The sequence below is a fragment of the Ictidomys tridecemlineatus genome, chromosome 5 (genome assembly GCF_052094955.1).
Source record: "Ictidomys tridecemlineatus isolate mIctTri1 chromosome 5, mIctTri1.hap1, whole genome shotgun sequence".
Lineage (NCBI taxonomy): Eukaryota > Metazoa > Chordata > Mammalia > Rodentia > Sciuridae > Ictidomys > Ictidomys tridecemlineatus.
The window spans coordinates 54,908,868-54,930,474 of NC_135481.1; the positions used below are offsets into that span (position 1 = coordinate 54,908,868).

Genomic DNA, 21,607 nt, shown 5'->3' on the forward strand with positions numbered 1-21,607 from the left:
AAAGATAAGTTATAAAAACAAACTGTAGACCAACACTGTTCAACTCTGAATTTCTGATTTTTTTTTCATCAAAGTTCATTTTGCCTATTTACAAACTAGAGGAAGAGTAAGATAATATATGCATGCTATATAACTTCTAATAGTGTCTTGTTAAGAATAAGAATTTGCGGGACTAGGGATATAACTCAGTGGTAGAGCATTTGCCTTTCATATGCACGGACCTAGGTTGATCCCCAGCACCAGAGAAAAAAGTATTTGAATAGGTTTTCATTAACTTTTTCCAGAATTAGGCCTTAAATTTCAGAGGTCATTTTCATGGAAAAATGGCAAATGACAACAAGAACTAGGATTTGTAGTTAGTTTGAAAAGTATTTTCACAAATCTCCTCTAATTTAATCCTCAAAAGTCTTTTAAAGTAGGCATTATTCTTAACCCAATTTTATAAATAAGGACAGTGAAGCTCAGAGAGAATAAGCAACACATATAAGCAAAGTGAAATGGATCAAGATGGTAAAATGGCACAATTCCAGACATGTTCAGTATCCAACTTAATTGTTGCAAAACACAAAGTTATTGTGTGAAAATACATTTAAGGCTACAAATTGACTTTTCTCTCTATTGATGTTCCAATTCCTCCTTTAACTAAGACCTAATATCTAGAGAAAAATCTTATAACTGAGAGAGGTTATTTTGAAAGATGAGCCTTATTTTGAAAGATTGGCCAGGGTGCCTTTGCCCCTCCCCATTCCTGTATAGAGGTTCTATTCTCAACCGTCAGTTCCTAATTAACAGGCCATGATTATCAAATGTGGCAGGGCTTTTTATAAGATAATTCTAGAACACCAGTAGTCATTTGAAAAGTAAAGAAACCCTGTGGACTTAGAATATAAATTAAGATAGAGTGGGTGTTCTTGATGGTTTATAAGACTACTCAATCACCTAGAATTAAATACATACACAATAAGTGTGTGAAAAAGTGTGTGAAAAAGTGTGTGTGTGTGTGTGTGTGTGTGTGTGTGTGAGAGAGAGAGAGAGAGAGAGAGAGAGAGAGAGAGAGGGAGAGAGAGAGAGAGAGAGATCGAGATCCTGTGTGTCTCCGTAGAAGGTCTATCAACTTGCTCTGGATTCAGTTCTGCAGACTGCATTTATGATGCTAAAGAGCCATCTTTGTTTCCCTTGGTTACCATGCAACAGTGAGCAGGGATCAGTTCAAATCCATCACCACTTAGAGGAAAACGTTTTCAAACACAATACCTTCTATTTATATCTATTATCTATACTCATATATATTTTTAGAAAGAAATCTCATATGCACATATCCATACACTTCTGTGCTCACAGTATGTTGTATGTGCTGTGCCCTTTATATGTGGGAATGAGCTATGTCACATGGTATACCCCTGTGATCTTAGTTGTTACAGAGAATGGAATTTTATTCCTCAGGCAGACCCTATCCTTTCCTTTCCTTCATTGCTGAAAAACCAGGAGAATTTGCTGTAAGGTGATTTCTCCTATAAAATTACTCCTCAGAGTGTGTCCCAACAATACACTTTAAATCTAAAAGGATAAGTCCTACCTTATAGAAAGTCTCCACATTCAATTTATTGACTCAATAAATTTCAGGCTCACTGATTATGTTTCCATCTAAAAGCTTTACACAGCTATAAAACTGGAAGTGCCTTTAGAATCATTCAACTTTCTTTTTAAATATTTTTCCACAGTGAACTGTGCAACATATTAGACCTACCCATTAGCTAGAGTATCACTGATTGCACACTTAATCTGATGGCCAAAGGAACATTTGTATTGTCTGGGTTCCATTTAAGGTAATATTTGACATGGACAGACTAGCTCAGAATAAAAAAGCAATATTCAAAGTTATCTTTCTTTGGTGGCAGACAAAGGGTCTGTTCTGTAAAGAACAGGCTTGTTGAAATTAGAATTCAGCACTAAAACATCTCTGTTAGCAAAACAAAGCATTTTCTTCTCCCCCAAGATCCTTAACTAGTTCCACAAATATTTTGCATTTGAACCTAAGTTACTATTGTAGAATGAAATGAAAGGGGTGATAGAATTTCCACTAATGATTAGGTAGGAAAGTATCTTAATTGTGAACGTTCATTTCCCAAGAAGCAGAGTTGTCTAGAGATTTTGCTAGTGGAAATATGGGTGTGAGCTTACCCCCGTATATTGTCAAGACACATCCAATATCATTATAATTTACTATATAACATGAAAAAACACACTGAGGTGTTTTTTTTTTTGTCTCCTCCTCCTCTTCCTTCTTTTTTCTTTCTCATGTTAGAAGACACCTGAAAATTTGTTCTTAGTGTTAATTTTTCATGTTTGGTATTCATTAAATAATCGGACAATTCAACAGAGCCTTTTTTACATGCTAAAAATAAAATCTGCCCAATGGGTCAGTATTTTGCTGCGCATCTTTTGCATACATTTGAGTAAACATTTAGATGTATTAGGATCAGGACAATTCTTGAAGTTACAATGTAGTTCTTTAAAGTCTTTTAGAAAACGTTCCTAATGAATAGTATAGAAAATGAGAGGGAGAGTGTTTTGGATTTAAAACTATATGTACACACACACACACACACACACACACACACACACACACAAATAAATAAATAAATAAATGTACTGAAACTTGTGACTAGCTTGTTATCTTCCTAGGAGTTGAGAGCCACCAGAGCGGGAAGTCTCTGCGGGGATGAACAAAAGCATGGCTGCGCGATAGTATTATCTCTGCAGCAGCAGCAGGCTCTCTGACGGAGGGTTGCGGCGACTCTCTCTCTCTAGTCTATTACACTGCATTTTTATTAGTGACAGACTCTGGTTATTCTGTCAGCTAAGCCGACTAAGCTGTTCCCCACGTTCTTCCTGATCATCCGGTCTCCGGTAAGTGGGGAGAGGGAAAAGAGAAGATAAAGGTGAACTGAACCACTCTGGGTGCTCGAGGATTCCTCCCTTTCGCTGCTGGCGTTGCCTCATTCTAGGGGACTTGGGGAAACACCAGGACCATATTTAGCCCAGAAACCAGTGTGTCCTCCAAATTAGTTGCTATGCTTAGGGAAGGCAAAGAAAAGGCTTAAACGTCCCTTCCTAGCTGGGGCTTAGAAAGCTCAGCAGGTTAGAACTGCCTGGCGGGTGCGCACAAGTCCCGGACCTCTCTCGGCCCTTGGAGCCCGCGAGCTAGGCAGAATAGAGGTCAAGTCAAAGGGTACGACCACAGGGTGCCCCTCCCTCTCGCTTGTGCTGTCCGCAGCTCAGCTTCCGAACGACCACCGTGGGCACAGCTAGGCGGGAGGGCGGGGAGGGGGCGGGTCTCGAAGGGGGCGGGACCAGGGGGCGGGTACGGGGGGGTGGAAACTCAGGGTTGCTTCGGGAATTGTAGTCCTAGTGAGCCCCGGCAGCGAGACTGTCCCGGTTTGGTCTGTCGGGTAGATAATACAACTCCCAAGAGCCTACGGGTCCGACCGGGGAGTCCATGCGCAGTGGGCGCCACATTGTAGCCTATCAGGCGAAGAGAGGGTGATGTCACCTGCGAGTTGGTAACCTACGAGCGGCTGCGAAGGGAAACTGTTTAACCGGATCCCATTGTATCCGGAGCACAGAGCCGTCTTTCCAGCATGCAGGGGCTGCTCAGGTAAGGGGGACGTACCGTCTCTCCCGCCACACTCATTCATTAAGTGGCACCGCGCGGTGGCGCGGGGGTGGGTGTGCTTCCTTGGGCCAGGCGCCGGATTCAGGAGGCGCGCCCTCCCGCTGCCTGCCTGGAGCTCCCGGGCCAGTAGGTAAATATTAAACCCGTCCTTCAGGTTGGGTCTGGGTGGGAACAGGACCGAGACAGCTCCCAGCTGCCAATCTGGGGTTTGGAAAATGGCTGCAGCGCGGCACAAAACGAGTTGAGCCCAGAGGAAGGCGCTTCCGAGGACCGGGGGGCGCTCCCGAGGACAGGGGTCCCTCCCTCCTTTCTTTCTGAGGCTCCTGGATGGCAGGGGAGCCAGCTGGGTACCGGTTGTCGCTATGTTACAAGCTCCCGGGCTGGGCGCCGGGAGATCATAGCCTTGGCTAGGGGCTGAGGGCACTGCACTGGCGTTCTGGAGCTCCTGGCCCAGCGATTCCCAGAGGGAGAATCCTGAGGCAGGCTTGCTGGACACGGAGGTGGCCACAGAGAAGGAGAGACCCTTCAGCGTCTGAGTAGAAACCCCACCGTCCCTGGTACCCTCACTTAAAGCCCCATTTGAAAGGGACGGGATGACTGTAATCAGGAAAAGTAGGAACTAAATGTTTCAAAAAAGAATAGAGGGAAATACGGCGTTGCAGAGCGAGCTAGGGGTGTTGGCGGACAGCGGCGAGGGGAGGCTGCGCCGCCTGCGGACCGGGTTCCAGGCGCTGCAGAGCTCTACCCCGTCGCGTCCTTCTCCGGAGGGCGCACCTCCGTCTCCCAGTACTGAATCGCTTGCTCTGCAAAGAGCACTTGGGCTGTGTAGCGCCTGCCCCGGAGCCCTGGGGTTAAGGGTGGGTGGTTGGGGGTGTCGGATAATCTAAAGATAAGGCTAGCTGTGGGGCAGGAGGGCTGGATAATCGGGTTTACCCAGCTGGTACCGAAAGCCAACTGCTTGTGATCGGCTTGTCCTCTGACTGGAGACGTCCGGACTTAAGTCCCCAGGATTCTCTTTTCCCCTAGTACCTTTATTTGTTCGTTCACTCACTCGTTCATCTAACCCTAGTAAGGTCTTTTTCTCGAGTTGCTTACAGCTTGGGTTTGGGCGTTCTGTCTCTTACGCCGATAAAATATTTTCGTGCGCTCTGGCATAGATTCCTGCACCCCATTCCGGACCTCCCGCCTTATATCTCTCAGGAGAGCATCGAGAGCAAATGCCTCCAGTGACCATTTTTACTCTCATTGAAGTGGTAGTTTTGTGAGATCCGAGCAAGACCTAGTGAATTGAAGCAGAGTTTGCCTGCAGGACGAATCCCGTTGCTATGGCGACTCCTGCCTTCGGAATCTTAACTGCTCCCACTGCTGTTTCGATTCATGTGGCTCTGCGGCCAGCTGGGAGGGCGTGGCCTGTGGGTGTGGTCAAATGCCTGTCCTGGGCCCAGCTGCTCTCTCCTCTTCACCCCTTTCCCAGCCCTGGACTCTTGTAAATAGTTTGGACACAGTTCTCGGACCCATTTTCCCACTCTCATGCATATACTTCATCTGTCCACCTCCTTCCCCACAACTGTGGGAAGCCTTTTCCTTGAGGCAAACTCTGAAAGTCACAGTTTGAAAGATCTTTTTCCCCTTTCAGGCTACCTGCATCTTTCCCCAATTGTGTTGGAGGCAGTTTTTTTCAAGAAAGTGCTCTACTCTGTTCTTTATAAAGAGAGTTTCCTGGTCACCAGTAAAGGTACCCAGTTTGTCCTAGGTGCAGTTGACTGGAAGTGATTTGGGGACATTTGATCAGTGAAGTTGAATTTTGGAAATCCCTGCCATGCTTTAGGGTTCTGGGAAAATCTAAATGCCATCCCAAAGGATGCAGGTCCTTGAGTAAAGCACATGTGGCTGGGAGCCAAGAGCCCTGGATCATGATCTGGCTCTTTCATTATTGGCTAGCTCACTCTGAGGTTTATCCTTTACTGCTGGGAACCTCTGTCTTCTCCTTGATAATGTGAGAAGAGTACTATAGAGGATTTCCAAAATTGATTCTAGGTAAAAACTCTTGTGACTCTAAAAAAAAATACTTGGTTATTCTCCCCCACCCTCCAAAGTATTCTGAAGATGAGGGTTTAAACCCAGTTTCTGACACTGTGGCATTGGGTTATTGTCGATGAACCTTACTATTATGATAAAATACCTTGGTTCAGCTCATGCACTGTGCCTGTAATCCCAGTGGCTGAGGAGGCTGAGGCAGGAGGATTCAGAGTTCAAAGCCAGCCCCAGCAAAAGTGAGGTGCTAAGCAACTCAGGGGGACCCTGTCTCTAAAATACAGAATAGGTCTGGGGATGTGAGCTGAGTGGTTGAGTGTCCCTGAGTTCAATCCCCAGCACCCCCGCCTCCCCAAATAGCTTGGCTCTTCATGGTAATGCTTCAAAGTGGGCAAGGCAGCTGCATTATTGTTTATATTAATAATAATGTTTATAATTATAATGTGCTTCTACTACTACACTATTACTTTAGTATCTGGACTTCTAATTATACTTTAGTCTTAGAATTAATTGTTTAAGCATTGCCATTCTACAGACTTTTGGTGAATACAATTACTTGTAATCTAAGTACATTTAGTATAATTAAATTATACAAAGATTCTGTTTACTCTCTGCTTGGATTTTATACCAAGTGCATTATCAGAAAAGTCACAGTAGGAGGTGGAAAGTGTGTACATATATGTCAGGCACATGCATTCATGTTCAGGTTAATGTTTAAGGATGCTGAGTTCCAAGTGATTGACACTCATCATCTTGTCTGAAGTAGGTGATTACATCCCTACTGATTACATTCCCCATAGTAGTATTCCTCTTAGTTTCCTGAAGTTGTCTTAACCAATACACTGTGTGACATAAAAGGCCTTCCTTGTATTTGAAATAGAGAGATATATTCTATAGTTATTTGCTTTTGAAAATATGTTCACCTACTTAGACATTTTTTTTTAAGGTTAGAATTTCTTCTTAACCCAACCAGGCATTTCTAGATTTCTATCAATCACTCTTCTTAGTCTGGCTAACTCTCCCAGGAGGTGTATGACAGGAGAATGGGGAAAGAGACCAAGGCAAAGATTCCTAGAGACCCTGCCAGGCTACTAATGTCTCTCAGAAAAGCTGGGGCACAGCAGTGCAGTCATCTCATCTGGGTTAGAATTGCTTTACAAACAGGATCACTTGTCCCAGACTGGGTGATATGAAAACAGAACATTTGTCCAATATTTGTAACATTGTTATCCAGTAGTCAGATTCTTAGATTTTCAGAAGTATAAGTTATATGAGTCTGGTGTGATAGTAAAGGGGGCGTGGTGGGTCACATCCTTGGGTGGGGCTCACAGGAGCTCAGTGAATAGGTGTTAAGGAATTTGAATTCTGGCTTTTTTGCTTTGCAGACAGTTCTAGGTGTTAACAAGGTAAGTCTCTGTGTGGTTTTATTTGAGCTACTTTGTGTAAAAGGCTGCTTTTAGTGTTGATGCTGTGGTTCTGAGAACAAATAAGATGTTTACAAATAAAACACAGTGAAGATTGAAAGTGTTTCATTTTGTAAATATTTCGGGGATGGTATAAAGAGTGGCTTTGGCTTGAGAATCTAGAATCCTTCTGTAAAAACACTTTAAAAGTTACGACTGTTGATGAGAGGAAACAAACTTTTCCAACAAAGCTGGTACCATTGACAGCCTTAGGTGTTGGGTTCAGGAAATTATCAACAGAGCTTGTCCCTGCTATGGGGCCCTCCCTGGCTTCCAGTCATGCTCTTGTATTTTCAAATATTAAATCTATCTTCATACTGCAGGAAACAAAGCAACTTTGCCAACTTAGGTTAGCAAATTTGTTTTCTCTCTGATGGGGCCTCAGTCAAAACAAAAGTGATTTTTTCCTCTTCGGAAGAGGACTTTGGACGACTGTTGCTTATTTTGGTGATACTATGTCGAACTTGGTAATGAGGAAATCTTATAAATGAATATTAAATACAGCATCTGTTCTAAGTGGTTTCCCTAAGAGCTTCAAGTTTACAGGCGGCTGAATACACAGGTACTGTTTAAGAAACTGGTACTACTGAGGGTGTTTTTTTGCATGTGGCTGAGGAGTATGTCTGGTTGGCAGAGCAGGCTGGGGCAGGCTGAGGTGGAGGATACTGCTTTTGAAGTTACATTAACTTAATAGACGTACTGTCTTTAATGTAGATTGTATTATTTACAGTGGCTTAGGTTGCTGACAGGGACTGGAATTGAAAGATCTGAAGCATGGGGGGAGGGTAGGGAATTCCAAACACCACCAAATTAGTAACCCCACCGAAAGAGGGACAGATGAAGATGAGATGCAAGTTGATTTTAGTGACCTACATTCCACTCTAGTAGACTCTTTATGCAGGAAAAGAAAAAAGGTGTTCATACCTTTTTATCTTCTGGGATCCTTTCTACTATTTCAGGAGCAGAGAACATTTCAGAGAGGATTTAAATCCATAATGTGTAAAATTCAGTTAAGTATTGAAGCCCAGCAACAAGTGTACAGAGCCTTGCCCCCAACCCTCATTAATGCAGAGTTAGCAAACACTCCCTCAGCTTTGGTGAGCCTATTTTCTTCATGGGTACTTAAGCATTCCTGTGACTTTCTGCATCAGAGGTTCTTCTTACCTGGGGTGTGCACCCCTCTAGCTTCTCAAGTACTTCAGGTGCTTTCAGATCCAGCTCAGATGCCATAGCTTCCAGGATGGCTTCCTACCTTACCCCTCGGTTTTCAACCCCCTTCCTCCTTAGAACCTTTCGCCTGACCGCAGCACACTTAATAGCATCTGTGTGACAGCTCAAGCCCTTTCTGATACTTTATGTGGACTACATCATGGACTTCTCACTATTGCACAAGCTAGATACTATTATTGCCATTTTACAGATAAGGAATTTGAGGAGTTTGCCTAGCTGTGGTCTGTAAGTGCCAGACCAGGTTGGGGATCCAGGCAGTCTCATTCTCTCTACACCACAGAACTGCCTGGGTTCTGATATTCCTGTGTGCTATTCTTTTCTGTCCAGCTTGAGTTGGGGGATGTCCCTGCTTCCTTTGCATTTCTTAATATTGAGGCAGTGGTTGGTCACCATCACCAAGGCAGTGGCTTTGAACTCACCATCCTCCTGCCTCAGCCTCCTGAGATGCTGGGATTGCGTGTGTGTGTGTGGTATCGGCCAGGCTATAAAATTGCCTCTTCGTGGGTGGCTTGCAGTGTGTATTTCTGGAATAAAAATGTTCCATGGGAGTATCTATGTTGTATTTGGGTATTGGAATGAATGAAACCTTTAAGGTCTCTTTGCTATATGAAAGATGGCAAATTATTTGAAAGAAGAAATGTTCTTATATTCCATCACTAAATCTACTAGGAGCTCAACCAGTTTTAAAACGCTATTTGATAATTGAAATTACTTTTTACTAGGTGGAGTACCTCTTCTGATAATATGATTTCCACTCAGAAAAGGGCTGCAGAATCTTGTATTGGGAGTGAAGAGGGTCCCTGACTTCTTACCTTCCCTCCCTCTATGATCAATTGTGAAGGTTCTTTTGAAAAGAAAATAATGAAAACTTGAAGAGTAGTCAAATGTGTAATGTGATACTGGATATCCTTGAATATTGAAATAAACTTTCTTTTCTCCACCTCAGACTTTTATTTGTTATTACAATGTAGCAAATTCAGTGCCAAATAAACCATTGTAACTCTTTTAAATCCTAGTGACCATTGTAAATTAAATGTGGAAAACTAGGGAAGTAAGTTCAATTTCTAATGTAGTTGGTGTGATTTCCTGACTTTCAATAGATCTTTTCCTTTTGGCTTAAAACTGGATATTGTGCCACTTTGACGATATTTAATGAAGACAATTGACTAAAACACAAACTGGTTAATTTAGGGAATAAATAGGAAAGCTATGCCCTACTAGCTATTGTCAGGAAGGGAAATATGTAAACAGAAACTTTAATTTAATCATTAGACTACTCAAAAATAATATCATTTAGCAGGCATTGATTTCAGGAGCCGCCCGCCCCCCATTCATCTTGTTACACTTCCTAAGTATGTCATTCACCTTTAGTAATAACCTGAGTTCATTCTGTTCTATAAATTGCACCAGAACTGGAGCTGAAGGTCACCTGCATTTCTGCCAAACACACAATTAGGGTCACCTATTAAAATGCTATTTTTCCTTTTCATTTCTAAAGAAAATACCTGCAGTACAATTGGCAAACATTGCCCATCTGATGAACTTTTTGAATTTAGTCTTATAAGAGAAGATAGCCTAGATTCTAGCTCTAGGATAATACAGATGCCCCGCCTTTAATTTTTTTTTTTTTGAGATGGGCTTTTGTTGGCTAAGCTTGGTTTGTTAGTGACATATAAATCAGGTCAAGGGCATGGGATAGCTTTACCTTGGTTTGGAGCCACTGTACCTGTAATCCTACTCAGCTTTATTTTTTAATCTTATTTTTTTAAACTCATACTCTTGACCACAAGAGATTAGAGAGTACTTTGTGGATCTATCAGAGCACAGCCATCATTCCTGGGGGCAAAAGAAAGTATCATATTATAAAATGAACTGCTTCTTTCTCTTTCCTTTCTTGGAGAAATGAGAGATATCATTAGTGTATCTTTGGTACTACTTTTTTTGTGTGTGTGGGGGGCAGTGCTCGGGATTGAACTGGGCACTTGACCACTGAGCTACATCCCCAGCCCTATTCTGTATTTTATTTAGAGACGGGGGTTCACTGAATTGCTTAGTGCCTTACTTTTGCTGAGGCTAGTTTTGAACTCTGGATCCTCCTGCCTCAGCCTCCCGAGCCACTGGGATTACAGGTATGCACCAGTGTGCCCAGCGTTTTGGTGCCAGTACTGATCTGGACTTTAGTCTTCCACAAAGCTCCTGCAGATTTGCCCTTGGGAAGAGTGAAGAATGGAGGTCATCATTTGTCAGATGAGATAGATTGTTCCTTGGTGCTGAGGCTTAAATCTGCATCTCTATCTGTTTCATAGAGATCAGGTAAGACCAAGCAGTGAAATGTCCAGACTCAAATTAAGTTAGAACCTGCAGTTCTATAATGAGGGCTAGCTTAGGGGTCCTCCTAAGCCCTGAGAATTTATTGCAAAACTTATTATAAGAAATTGAAGGAAATGAAATGGACAACTTAAATCATTTGGAAGACCTTGGCTATTCTCTTCCCTTGGGAGTTGGTGAAATTGTGGATACAGAATATGTCATCCAGTTCTGTTCAGGGCAATTATTTTATTTTATTTTTAACCAGATATTAATGACTGTTGTTTGACTTAGGATGATGGTAGCAAAAGAAACAACAGTAACATTTCTGTTTTTTCCCTCATCCCGTTTGTATGACAGTCATGTTTGTTTTACAACCCCCTCTCTCCCCTCAGCACTCAATGGTAATTTGAACTAAAAGTCAGAGAGGGTGAAGAATAAATAAATGCTTGGGATTGAAGCCAACGGCTGCAGTGTGTTCTCAGAAAGTTAAATGAACAGGCCTGCTTTTCTATTTGTTTATTTATTCTTCCACATTTTTTTTTATTGGTACATTATGGTTGTGCATAATGGTGAGATTTATTATTACATATTAATACTTACATATTTGTACATGCATACAATATAACAATACTTTTATCTTTATACTTTTTAAATATATATATTTTTATTTTTTTAAATGTATGGACCTTTATTTTATTCATTTATTTATATGGGGTGCTGAGAATCGAACCCAGTGCCTCACACATGCTAGGCAAGTTCTCTACCACTGAGCCACAGCCTCAGCCCTATATATTTTTATATTTTTAAAATCAGAAACAGAGATTAGATTAGAAAAACTCTGACCCATTTAGGACTTGATATTTTGTGGGTTGTAGATGATACTTCTAACTGTAGAAGTTTTAGGAGCTGTGGCAAGAAACTACCTTACCTAATGCATTTTCTGATGAAGGATTGATTAAAAATTTAAAAAAGGAAACCACATATGTGTTATATTTAATTCGACCCAATTTCTTATCAGGCTGTGACTGAAGTTACCTTTCTTCCGTACCCCACCTTGCCCTACTATGTACTCTGTGGGTTGTCATGTGCTAGTTCAGCTCTCAGGGACTCCCTGGGGGTGGGGCAGGATGACTGTCCCCAGTTGGCCAGGTTCCCTTATCAGGGGACCACTCACTGACCTGACAAGAAAGCACATCTTCCCCTTTAACCCTCCAACTTACCTTTTAATTCCCCCAAGCTCAGGTTGTTTTTCTGATGGAACATGTTGTAGGAAGTAGGTGGAGGGGAGGACAGAGGGAATTATTGGGTTTCATTTATCTTATCACTTGTTTCCCTCTGGATTGCCTTTGTTTATCCTGCCTCTTCAGGCCAGGAATTCCTCCAGCAGAACGCCAGCCATGTGTCCACGCAGGGGGACTCCTATCAGGGCTTCCTTCTTCTTGGATTTCCATTTGCTGATTTGGCTTTTCTGTCCACAGGCTGATCGGGAAGGAGCTAGAAGTATTTAGTCTGTTTTCAATCCTTCTGTTGTGTGGAAAAGACATCCTCAAACAGTGACTTGGGGCAAACACGTTAATAGTTTTTTTTCTGATGGAGAAAAAGAACAATGCCAAGTAGGTTTAAATGTAAAATCTATGTCTAACATGTTTGGTAAATTAGCTCAGTCATGCATGATACCTTGAGTGGAATTTCTTCATTTTTTTTCAATTTTTTTTTTTTTTTTTTTTTTTTTTTGCAGTTAGAAGAAAAAAAAATGCTAGTTGATTTTAGGTTCAGATTTGGGTTTTCTTCATGATCCCTTTAAATTTCCTGGGTCTCTGTTTCTTTCTTTAGCTGTGAAACAGAGTATTCACGTAGAATAAACTATCTCCTGGGTAAAAATCCTCAGTGGGTAAGAGAACACTATTTTAACATCTTAAAATAGTGACCTCACTAATGTGGCATTGTGTAATATTGATATAATGTCTACTGGGTTTCCCCAAAAGGATGGGTATGAGGGAACCCTATTTTTCCTCATCAGAGTTTCCCCACTTGGCCCCTACCTGGTGCAATGTACCTGAGATCCTGTTCTTAGCTGGAGCTAACCCCTCAGGTCTGATCTCTTCTTAACCTGACAGCCCAGGGATATTCCCTAGGATAGAAGGGAGGAGGCTAGACAAATGTCTGTGATCATCATCCCATCTGTTCAACCCCCAGTGGTCTATGGGGTGAAGGTAGCCAGCTGTTGTGCTTGGCCAGCACAGTATTTTTAAAAATGAAATGATTTTAGTGAACATTTATACTCTGATTTGTCACAGATCTCACCACACCCTTATGCCTCATTCAGAGCCACTTAGTTTATGTGATACTTCTTGCCTCCTTGGCCCTTAAAGCCATTGAGTTTGTGATCCCTATTTTAAACCAAATTAGAGTCTCTTCAAAGGATTATCTGTCAGTGGGCTGGCAAACAACCCATTCTCCTACTCTGATTCATGGTTTTTCAACTTCAACACTATTGAAATGTGGGGCTGGATGATTCTGTGTTGTGGGGGGCTATTCTGTGCACTGTAGGATATTTAGCAGCATCTCTGGTCTCTATCCATTAGGTGCCTAGCACCTCCTCTTCCAGTTGGAACATCCACAAGTGTCTCCAGACATGGCTGTATCCTTGGGGGAAAATCACCCTGGTTGAGAGCCAGCTGACAGATTTTAGATGGCCTGAGAACTTTTAGCCTCTAACCAGCCTTGCATATTTAGGGATAAATTGGATTTCATTTGGGAAACCGAGCTTCCCTGCTGTTTTTATTTATTTGGGCAGTTGGTTAGAGCAGAGTAAAGGTCAGTGGATTAGACCCTATGGGGTCACTTCTTCATTCTTCCATGACCACAGCCTGGGAGGTCAGCCACATTTTAAGGACATGTCCTTGGTCACAACAGGGGACTGCGTGAGACACTGAGGCTGTGTCAGGGTAAGCCCACCAGCGCTAGTGAATAAACAACTTTGAAGTTCATCACCTGGGTTGGTAGGTCAGTAATGTTATCTCTGGATAAGGATGATGAGGCTTTGAGGAAAGGAAAGGCCAGCTCTGTCATTGTTGCCAGTGGTCAAAATGCTTTAAAAAAAACCAAACAAACAAAAAAAGGATTTAGTCCTAAAATATGACAGCTTATCTCAAATCAGCAGTGTGGGAAGAACTCTGAAAAGGATTAACAGAGTGATAGTCCATTTTTTTTTTTTTTCCTCCTCCAAGCAAGAATGTCTTTTAAACTTGACTCTAAAATTTGGGCTGTGGCAGCTCTTGCACTTGCTTTTTTAGTGAACAAAGCAAAAATATTGTCAGGTTTTAATTCACCAACCCAAACTCCTTGTTTTGCACAACTAATGCAAAGATGCTGCTTCAGGCAGCACACAGTTTCAGTTAAGATGTAAATCGAGTTCCTACTCAGAAGGATAGGTGAGACTTCTGGGAGATCTCCACCCTGTTTGAGGGGGCTGTTGGGCCTGGTCTGTTTCTCTAGTCTATATGGGAGTCAGGCGTTTCCAAGTTGGATTTAAGAGAAGCCGAAGGATGCTGATTCAGTAGATCTGGGTTTGGGGCCTCATCTCCAGGATTCTCGAAGTCCCCCAGGTAATTCTAACATTTAGTCAGGACTGAAAATTGGAGGTGAGGGACTGATTTTGGGTTTGGGAAACATGAGTCCAATTGGGGTTGTCTGCCTGGCTGATTAAAGATGCAGCTTACCTTTTAAAAATTTGCATTCATTTTGTGTGAATATTTTTTTTTTAATAAAAAATTAGCATTTTGAACTTGTGAAAAGGAAAAGTCTTGTACATGTGGTATAGTGTGCTTTATATAATCTACTGGGCCCAATGCTTCTAATAAGCTTGAAGCTTTATTATCTTTTCGCAGTTTTAACTGAAAAACTCTTTCTCTGGAAGTTATCCTTTCCTCAAGATCCCTTCCTGGGTGGAGTCAATGAACATTTCAACCTACTGTCTGAAAGAAAAGGAAACAGAAACTACCCAATCACAAAGAGTCATCACTGTGAGCTTCCTTGAGATCAAAGAGGGTGGAGAATAGACATAAATGTTCTTTCTGGCCTCTATTATTGAAAAGGATCTAAACTAAAATAATCTAGAATGGATCTAGATTATTTGCAGCAAACTCTGTGAGCTTCCTTTCAGTCTCTTGGTCTTCTCTGGCTTGGCACCTGTGGCATGGCCTGTGTGTTGTGCTTCCTTCTGAGCTGATGCCATGTGCCAGCACCACATCCCCACAGAGGATCTTGCCTTTGGTCCAGAGTTAGAATGACCAAATGGGGGGAATACAATAAGATGGACTTTTTAAAAGGTAGAATTTTAAAAATATTTTTAAAAAGCCCAGATTTCTAGCAAAATCTAAGAAATAACTTTTAGTAAAAATATGCTGAGTAATTTTTGGCCAATCCCATAAGCCTTGGAAACCATACCTTAAAACATCATTGAATTGTTCATTTGTAGTGTAAAAAATATCTGATATTGGCCATGGCCATTCCACTATGCTGTTGAATATTTTTAGAGAAGTCCACATTTTTTCCCCCCTTTGGAATACAGAAGTATTGTTCTATTTATTTAAAACTCAGACCTTCATCTACCTTCAGTGTCTGAAATAAACAGATTACCAGTGTAATAGGTCAAGAGCTTCCCCAATGAAAGATTCTTTGTTCTCACTGCAAGTGGTCTCATGCTTAGCTTATTTAGAGCATTTCCATCTTTTCAAAGGTATGTTTACAGCATCACTTATAGGAAATAATAGTCTGCAATCCAAACCCGTTTTTGCAACACTTTTTATCCCTATGGTTAAATCATCTACCTCCATTCTTTTATTTCCTGAATGCTGATTTTGAGTCTCAGATGGCCAAGGTTTTCTAGTACTAGAGAAATATATCAGTGTGATATGGTACTGAGAAAAGAATGACAGTTTTAAAGGACAAAATGAATAAGGATATTAGAGCCACCCTGCTGGTTATCATTTGTACTATATGTGAGTGAAAAGTACAATTCCATGTTGTTGAATAACAACAACAGTGAAAGATAATATAAAGTTTCTTTTGGGGGTGAGTAAAATGTTCTGGAAGAAGTAGTAATGATTATACAATTTATGAATGTACTAAAAATCACTATATTGGGTGCTTTATATGGATAATCTTATGACATGTAAATTTTATCTTAGATCTCAGAGATTATTTTTCTATTTGTTATGTTAATGTACATGTCATTTTTTTCTAAACAGAAGTGTAACATGGTAAAAGAATAGTCGGGGTAATTATTTAATATTTATAGATCACCTGAAATATGGAAAATTTTATTGTAAAGAAATTTTTGTATAGAGGAATTTGGCCTATATTTTTATCATGTCTTCTAATCATGAGATAGGGAGTAGGAAATAAAGAGCTATATTTTATTTTATACCTACTATGATGATAAGCTATAGTTTTGGTGATGCATTTGGTTTAGTCACAATTTGCTTTCAATCTGTTCCATTTGATTATTTTGCAGGATTTTTCTGCTTTAGAAAACTTCACACTATAAAAAGCATTCAAGTATGAACTCTTGCCTCAAAGCTATGTGTGTTGGATAAAAACTAGTTCATTTATCAGGGTTTCTCAAATTTGGATAAATGATCTTCTGAGAAACACTGATTAGAAGTTAAATTGCTGCAAGTTTAGGTACTTGCTTGGTTCTAGAAGAAGCCCATATGCAAAGGTAGGCCTTGAGATGCTATAGTGCTATTTAGATGTAAGATGCTATCCAGGCATATTTTGTGTGTGTGTGTGTGCGCATGTGTGCACGTGCGTGTGTTTTCCTGCATAATAACTTAGTGGCTTAAAATAATACCAGTCAGAAGTCTGGGCATGCTGTGGCTAGATTCTCTGCTAGGGTCTCAGCAGCAAGCTAAAATCCAGGTGTCAGCCTAGGCTGCTGTTCTCATCTGGGGCTCAGGGGCTTCTTATAAGCTTACTGCTAGTTGACAGACTATATTTCCTTGTGAAGACAGGACTGAAGATTGTTGGTAGCTGTGAGCCAAAGATTACCTTTAGTTCTCTTCCTTGCAGGCCAGCAGGAGTAAAGAGTGAGTCTGATTAGTTCAGCTTGATTAGTTCAGGCCCGCCCCAAACAATCTTCCTTTGGCCTATAACACAACATAATCATAAGGGTGATAACTCATTATACTCACAGGTAATACTTGTGGGAAATTACATGCAGTCAGGGGTGATGGACTTCATTTAAAGTTCTGTTGTACCAAGTTACACAAATATGGCAATAGACTCTTATTTTCCCCTCTTCCTCTTCTTCCTCCTCCCCCTTCTATTTTGGCAGTACTGAGAAATGAACTCAGAGCCTATTACATGGAGGTCCTTTTTCATTTTACTTTTTTTTTTTTTTTTTGAGACAGTGTCTCTAAATTGCCTAGGATGACCTCAAACTTTAGATCCTCCTGTGTCAGCTTTATAGGTAGCTGGGATTGTGGGCTTGCACCACCGCATCCATCTGCCAATATAGTCTTGATGCTTATTAAAATTAAAACACAAAATTAAAAAAAATCATCAGAATGGATGGTACTTCACCAATATACTTCTTTTTCTTTTCTTTTTTTTTTTTAGAAATTTTAATATTTATTTTTTAGTTTTCGGTAGACACAATATCTTTGTTTGTATGTGGTGCTGAGGATTGAACCCGGGCCGCACGCATGCCAGGCGAGCGCGCTACCGCTTGAGCCACATCCCCAGCCCTCACCAATATACTTCTAGATCTGCTCTGTCTCCCTAAAATGCCTCCCCCAGACTTAATTGCTTCCTATTGCTACTTATCTTGTTTCAAGTAGTGTGAACATGAAGATTTAAAAATATATGTTATTGAAAAATTTCTATACACACATATGTAGAGAGATTAATATAACCAGTCGAAGAATCCCCGACAAGCATGTATCCACAGCTTGTCCAATTACCAATTCATGACCAATCTTTCATCTCTGCCTTCAATAGTTTTCCCCTAACTCTGGGATTTTTAAAATACAAGTTCTAGACATCATATAGTATTATCTATAAGCATTTTTGCATTTTAGTATATATCTTCAAAAACACAAGCCTCTATAAACACAACTAAAGATTTATTATCATATCTAAAATCATGCATATTAATTCTTTAAAATCATCAAACATCTGATCAGTTTTAAAATTTTCTTTCTTTTTTAAGTTTGTTCAACTCAGAATTTACATAAGGTTTGTACATGGTGTGTGTGTGTGTGTGTGTGTGTTTTAATGTCCCTTAAACCTCTCTAAATCTCATGCAGTTATTTTTTTCCTTGCAAATTATTTTGAAAAGAACCAGGTTATTTGTTCTGCAGAATTTCCCACAGTCTGGAACTCATGGTACAGCCTGTTCCTGTTTTTATTTATTTTTTTCTATTTTCTATAAATTAGTTAAAATGAAAATAATTGGTGCTTTGTACTATCTGGTCACTAGAGCTAAATAAGTTATTTGGTAAACAGTATGGTAGACACTCCTTGCTAGATCATGTGCAAATAGATATTAAGTTTGTTTACATTTGGGAATTAAAAAAAATGCATCAGGTTTTTTAGATTCCTATTTTGGGGAGCAGTCTAAGGGTTATATGCTTACAGCGTATGAATTAGTTCAATTAAAATTCTTACAGAAAACATATAATGTGTTGATATCTTAGGTGATATTTGTATTAGTGCAAATCTTTGCCCTAAGTGGTTTTGTTGAGTCAGGTTTTAGCTTTTTAAGATGAAAGCAATAGCAATAACAACAAAATATCAAACATGAAAAGTATTTTAGTTTTGGAAAATAACCAGGTTTTAAATATTGAGGTCATGACATAATCTTTTTTTTTTTTTTTTTACAGTGAGACTTTGCTAGTTATTTTATGTCTGTAGACTGTCCAAAGACATGTCCTTTATTCTCAAAGAACACAATATATATATATTCCAAAGCCTCACCATAGGAATATTCTGCTTTTAAAAAGCAACATTTAGTTTTAGGAGGTATTTTTATGGGATCATCATTGAAAGAAAATAGGTTACCTAATTTAAATTTCACTTTGGAAAAAAAAAAGATAACCTTGGATCGAGATAAGTAAGAACATGATCACTTAAGAGAGAGGACAGCAGACTTTTACTGAAAAGGACCAGTTAGTAAATGGTTCAGGCTTAGCTGGCTGTCCCTGCCAGATGTGCAACTCTGCTGTGGCAGTGCAGAATCTCCTAGACAATGCACAAATAAACAGTTATGAGGGTGTGTAAACAGGGGACTGGGGCGGGCTTATGAAGGACAGTTTGCAGAACCTTGCCTTAGAAAACTTTGTTTCACTTTGGAAAAGTTACATTAATTGCTTTGTGACTTAGTTGAAATTATGTTTCATGTATAAATAGTGGTTCATCTATAAGTAGGAATATTTAAAACCATGGGTTTTAATGAAAACATTGTAGACATTAGAAAACGTTTATTACTTTGTAAAAATATGACCCATAATTCAAAAGTAAAACACCTTTTAGATTAATCTAATTTGGCAGTGTCTCAGTTTGAAGAGTGCTCCACAGAATATGTACACTTATGTGTATGTCTGCAAGGTCTGGCTTGGAAGAGAGGGAGACTTGATTTTAACCAAGAAGTGTTTTATGCTATGTAAAATGGAGAAGCTGAGGAGCTTCTTCCCGGCCTCTCTTGATGCAAGTAAGATTGGATCAGTCACTTCATCTTTCGGTGGGTTGGGCATTTCATCTATAAGATGAGATATTGACACCTGTTGCACTCTTACTATACTGTTTTTATATAAATGGAAGAAAAGGTTAAAGCTTGTCAAATGCCACAGGTTAACTGCAGAAACTCATTAGAATCAAACTACTTTGAGGAAACTGGTTAAGAAACACCATAGTCCTGACTTAACATGATTTGACTTAATTTTTCCCCTCTGCGTTGGTGCAAAAGCAACACACGTCCAGTAGAAACTGTACTTTGAATTCTGAATCTTGACCTTTCCCAGGCTAGCGATATGGGATCTGATGATTCCTTCTGACAGTGCTGGGTGGCAGCCTTGAACTGCAGTTCCTGTCAGCCATCTGGAACCCACATTCTCTGCTGTGCCTTGTTGCTGGAGTATGGTGTTTGGAAGGTTAGGTGTATTAAATGAATTTTAGCTTACAGTATCTTCAACCAATGAAGGGCTGATGGGGACAGAGCCTTATCCTGTGTCTGTATTAGAAACCAAGCCTCATCTCCTACATTTTTTGAAAATCAGTTTGTATTATTTTCGCTATATTTAGCACAAAATAGTAAGTGAAATAGGAGTGAAAATAAACTCTTGACAGGATCTGTTTTGTTGAATTAGTAAAATTCATTTGCTACCACTTTCTGTGGGAGATCAACCTTGCTCGTGACTGAGTCACACTCCCAGCTGGGTGCTGAGGCGCTCAGTCACAGAAATGTGGCAGAGCTTTCCCCACCCTTCTTGGGTTTGAGCATCAGTGTCTCATGCATGGGTTTGTCTTGCTACAGCCCCATGGGTGAAGCTATGCTCACCTGCTCCTTTGTAGTATAACCCCTTGCCCTGTTTAGGGTAGAATCTTCCATGGAAGTTCCTTTTGTGTGTCCCATTCTCTTACTGTGCCCTTGGGTTTGGCCTTTCTAGATGCCAGTCAACCTGCTGACAGTGGACATCATGAAGATAGACTCAGCCCCCTGAAACCTGACCCCTTGCCTCATTTGAATAGCTTCTCAATCTCTCTCAATCTCTCTCTCTCTCTCTCTCTCTCTCTCTCTCTCTCTCTCTCTCTCTCTCTCTCTCTTCCCGAGGACCCTTAAGGTCAGAGGAGCCATCACAGTGACCCTAAAGAAAAAGGTATTTGTGTCTCTTGTGTGGTTATTTTGCGCAGCCCAGTCAGCCCAGTTCAAGTGGAGTGACCCCTGAGCCTTTTAATCACGAGAACAAAAACCTGGCAGCTTTCATTTGTTTTAAAATCTGGTTTGATTAATTGTTTAATTAGTCCCTCACCTTCATTTCTATTAGTGTTAAGGCCTATTTACAGAATCTGATCTATTTGTAGTTTGCTAGTAATAACTAATGAAAGAGTTGAAAAATAAGATTCTCAAAATCATAAAATAAATAAATGCCAATAATTTAACTTATAAATTAACAAGGGAACCAGTAAGGTGTTCAGACCAGCTCATCGGAGAATTTGAAGAACAGACAGATGTGTCTGCTTATTTGACTGTTTGTCTATATATCTATCTGTCTACCATCTCCATAATCAGAAATACTGAAATATATTGGCTGGTATATACAAAACGTTTGAATATACTAAAGGACCGATGATATATATTAGACACATAAAATGGTTACATTACTTCCAGACAAAATTAATTTACTGTGCTGTGGACAGGAGTCCGTACATTCCTGGGTAATTTTTGTCAATTGATTCCTTCACTTACCCGGCAATGAAGTAATCTGGTCCGGCAGTTTCAAGAATCTTTGGCCCTATCCGAAATTGAAGACCTCAAAGAGATTTGTTTGTGTAATGTATTTATCATGCTAGAAACTAAAATTGAGCAACTTTAAAACTATTCACTTACTCATTTTAAAATACCAATAGTGAAACTTAAGTTGTCATCTGAGAGATGACTTCATCCAAGCTTCTGGAAAATTCTGTATATTTGTTGAGAGAGTGAAAATGAAAATGTCAATTAACATCATGCTGTGAAATTTTGTACTCACATACACACTGAAAATATCTGTGATTCCCCAAGATACCTGTGGAACACACTTTGAGAACACTGGCCTAATTAAAATTTTACCAATTTTAATTTGACTAGTCAAAGTCAGCCTCTGCAGAGCCTGTCACACCACACCCCGCA

At 40.3% G+C, this 21,607-nt stretch overlaps 1 protein-coding gene across 5 annotated transcripts in view; it reads left to right on the top strand.

The window, feature by feature from the left end:
- Window positions 1–2,887: 2,887 nt before the first annotated feature.
- Window positions 2,888–21,607, top strand: part of Daam1 (dishevelled associated activator of morphogenesis 1) — a 167,916-nt gene continuing 149,196 nt past the window's right edge. For 3 of the 5 annotated variants that reach the window (XM_021724761.3, XM_005322751.5, XM_078049991.1), the window contains exon 1: window positions 3,508–3,658. The gene's annotated coding sequence lies outside the window, so the exon portion shown is untranslated. The other 2 variants (XM_021724763.3, XM_021724762.3) reach the window with 2 other exon arrangements.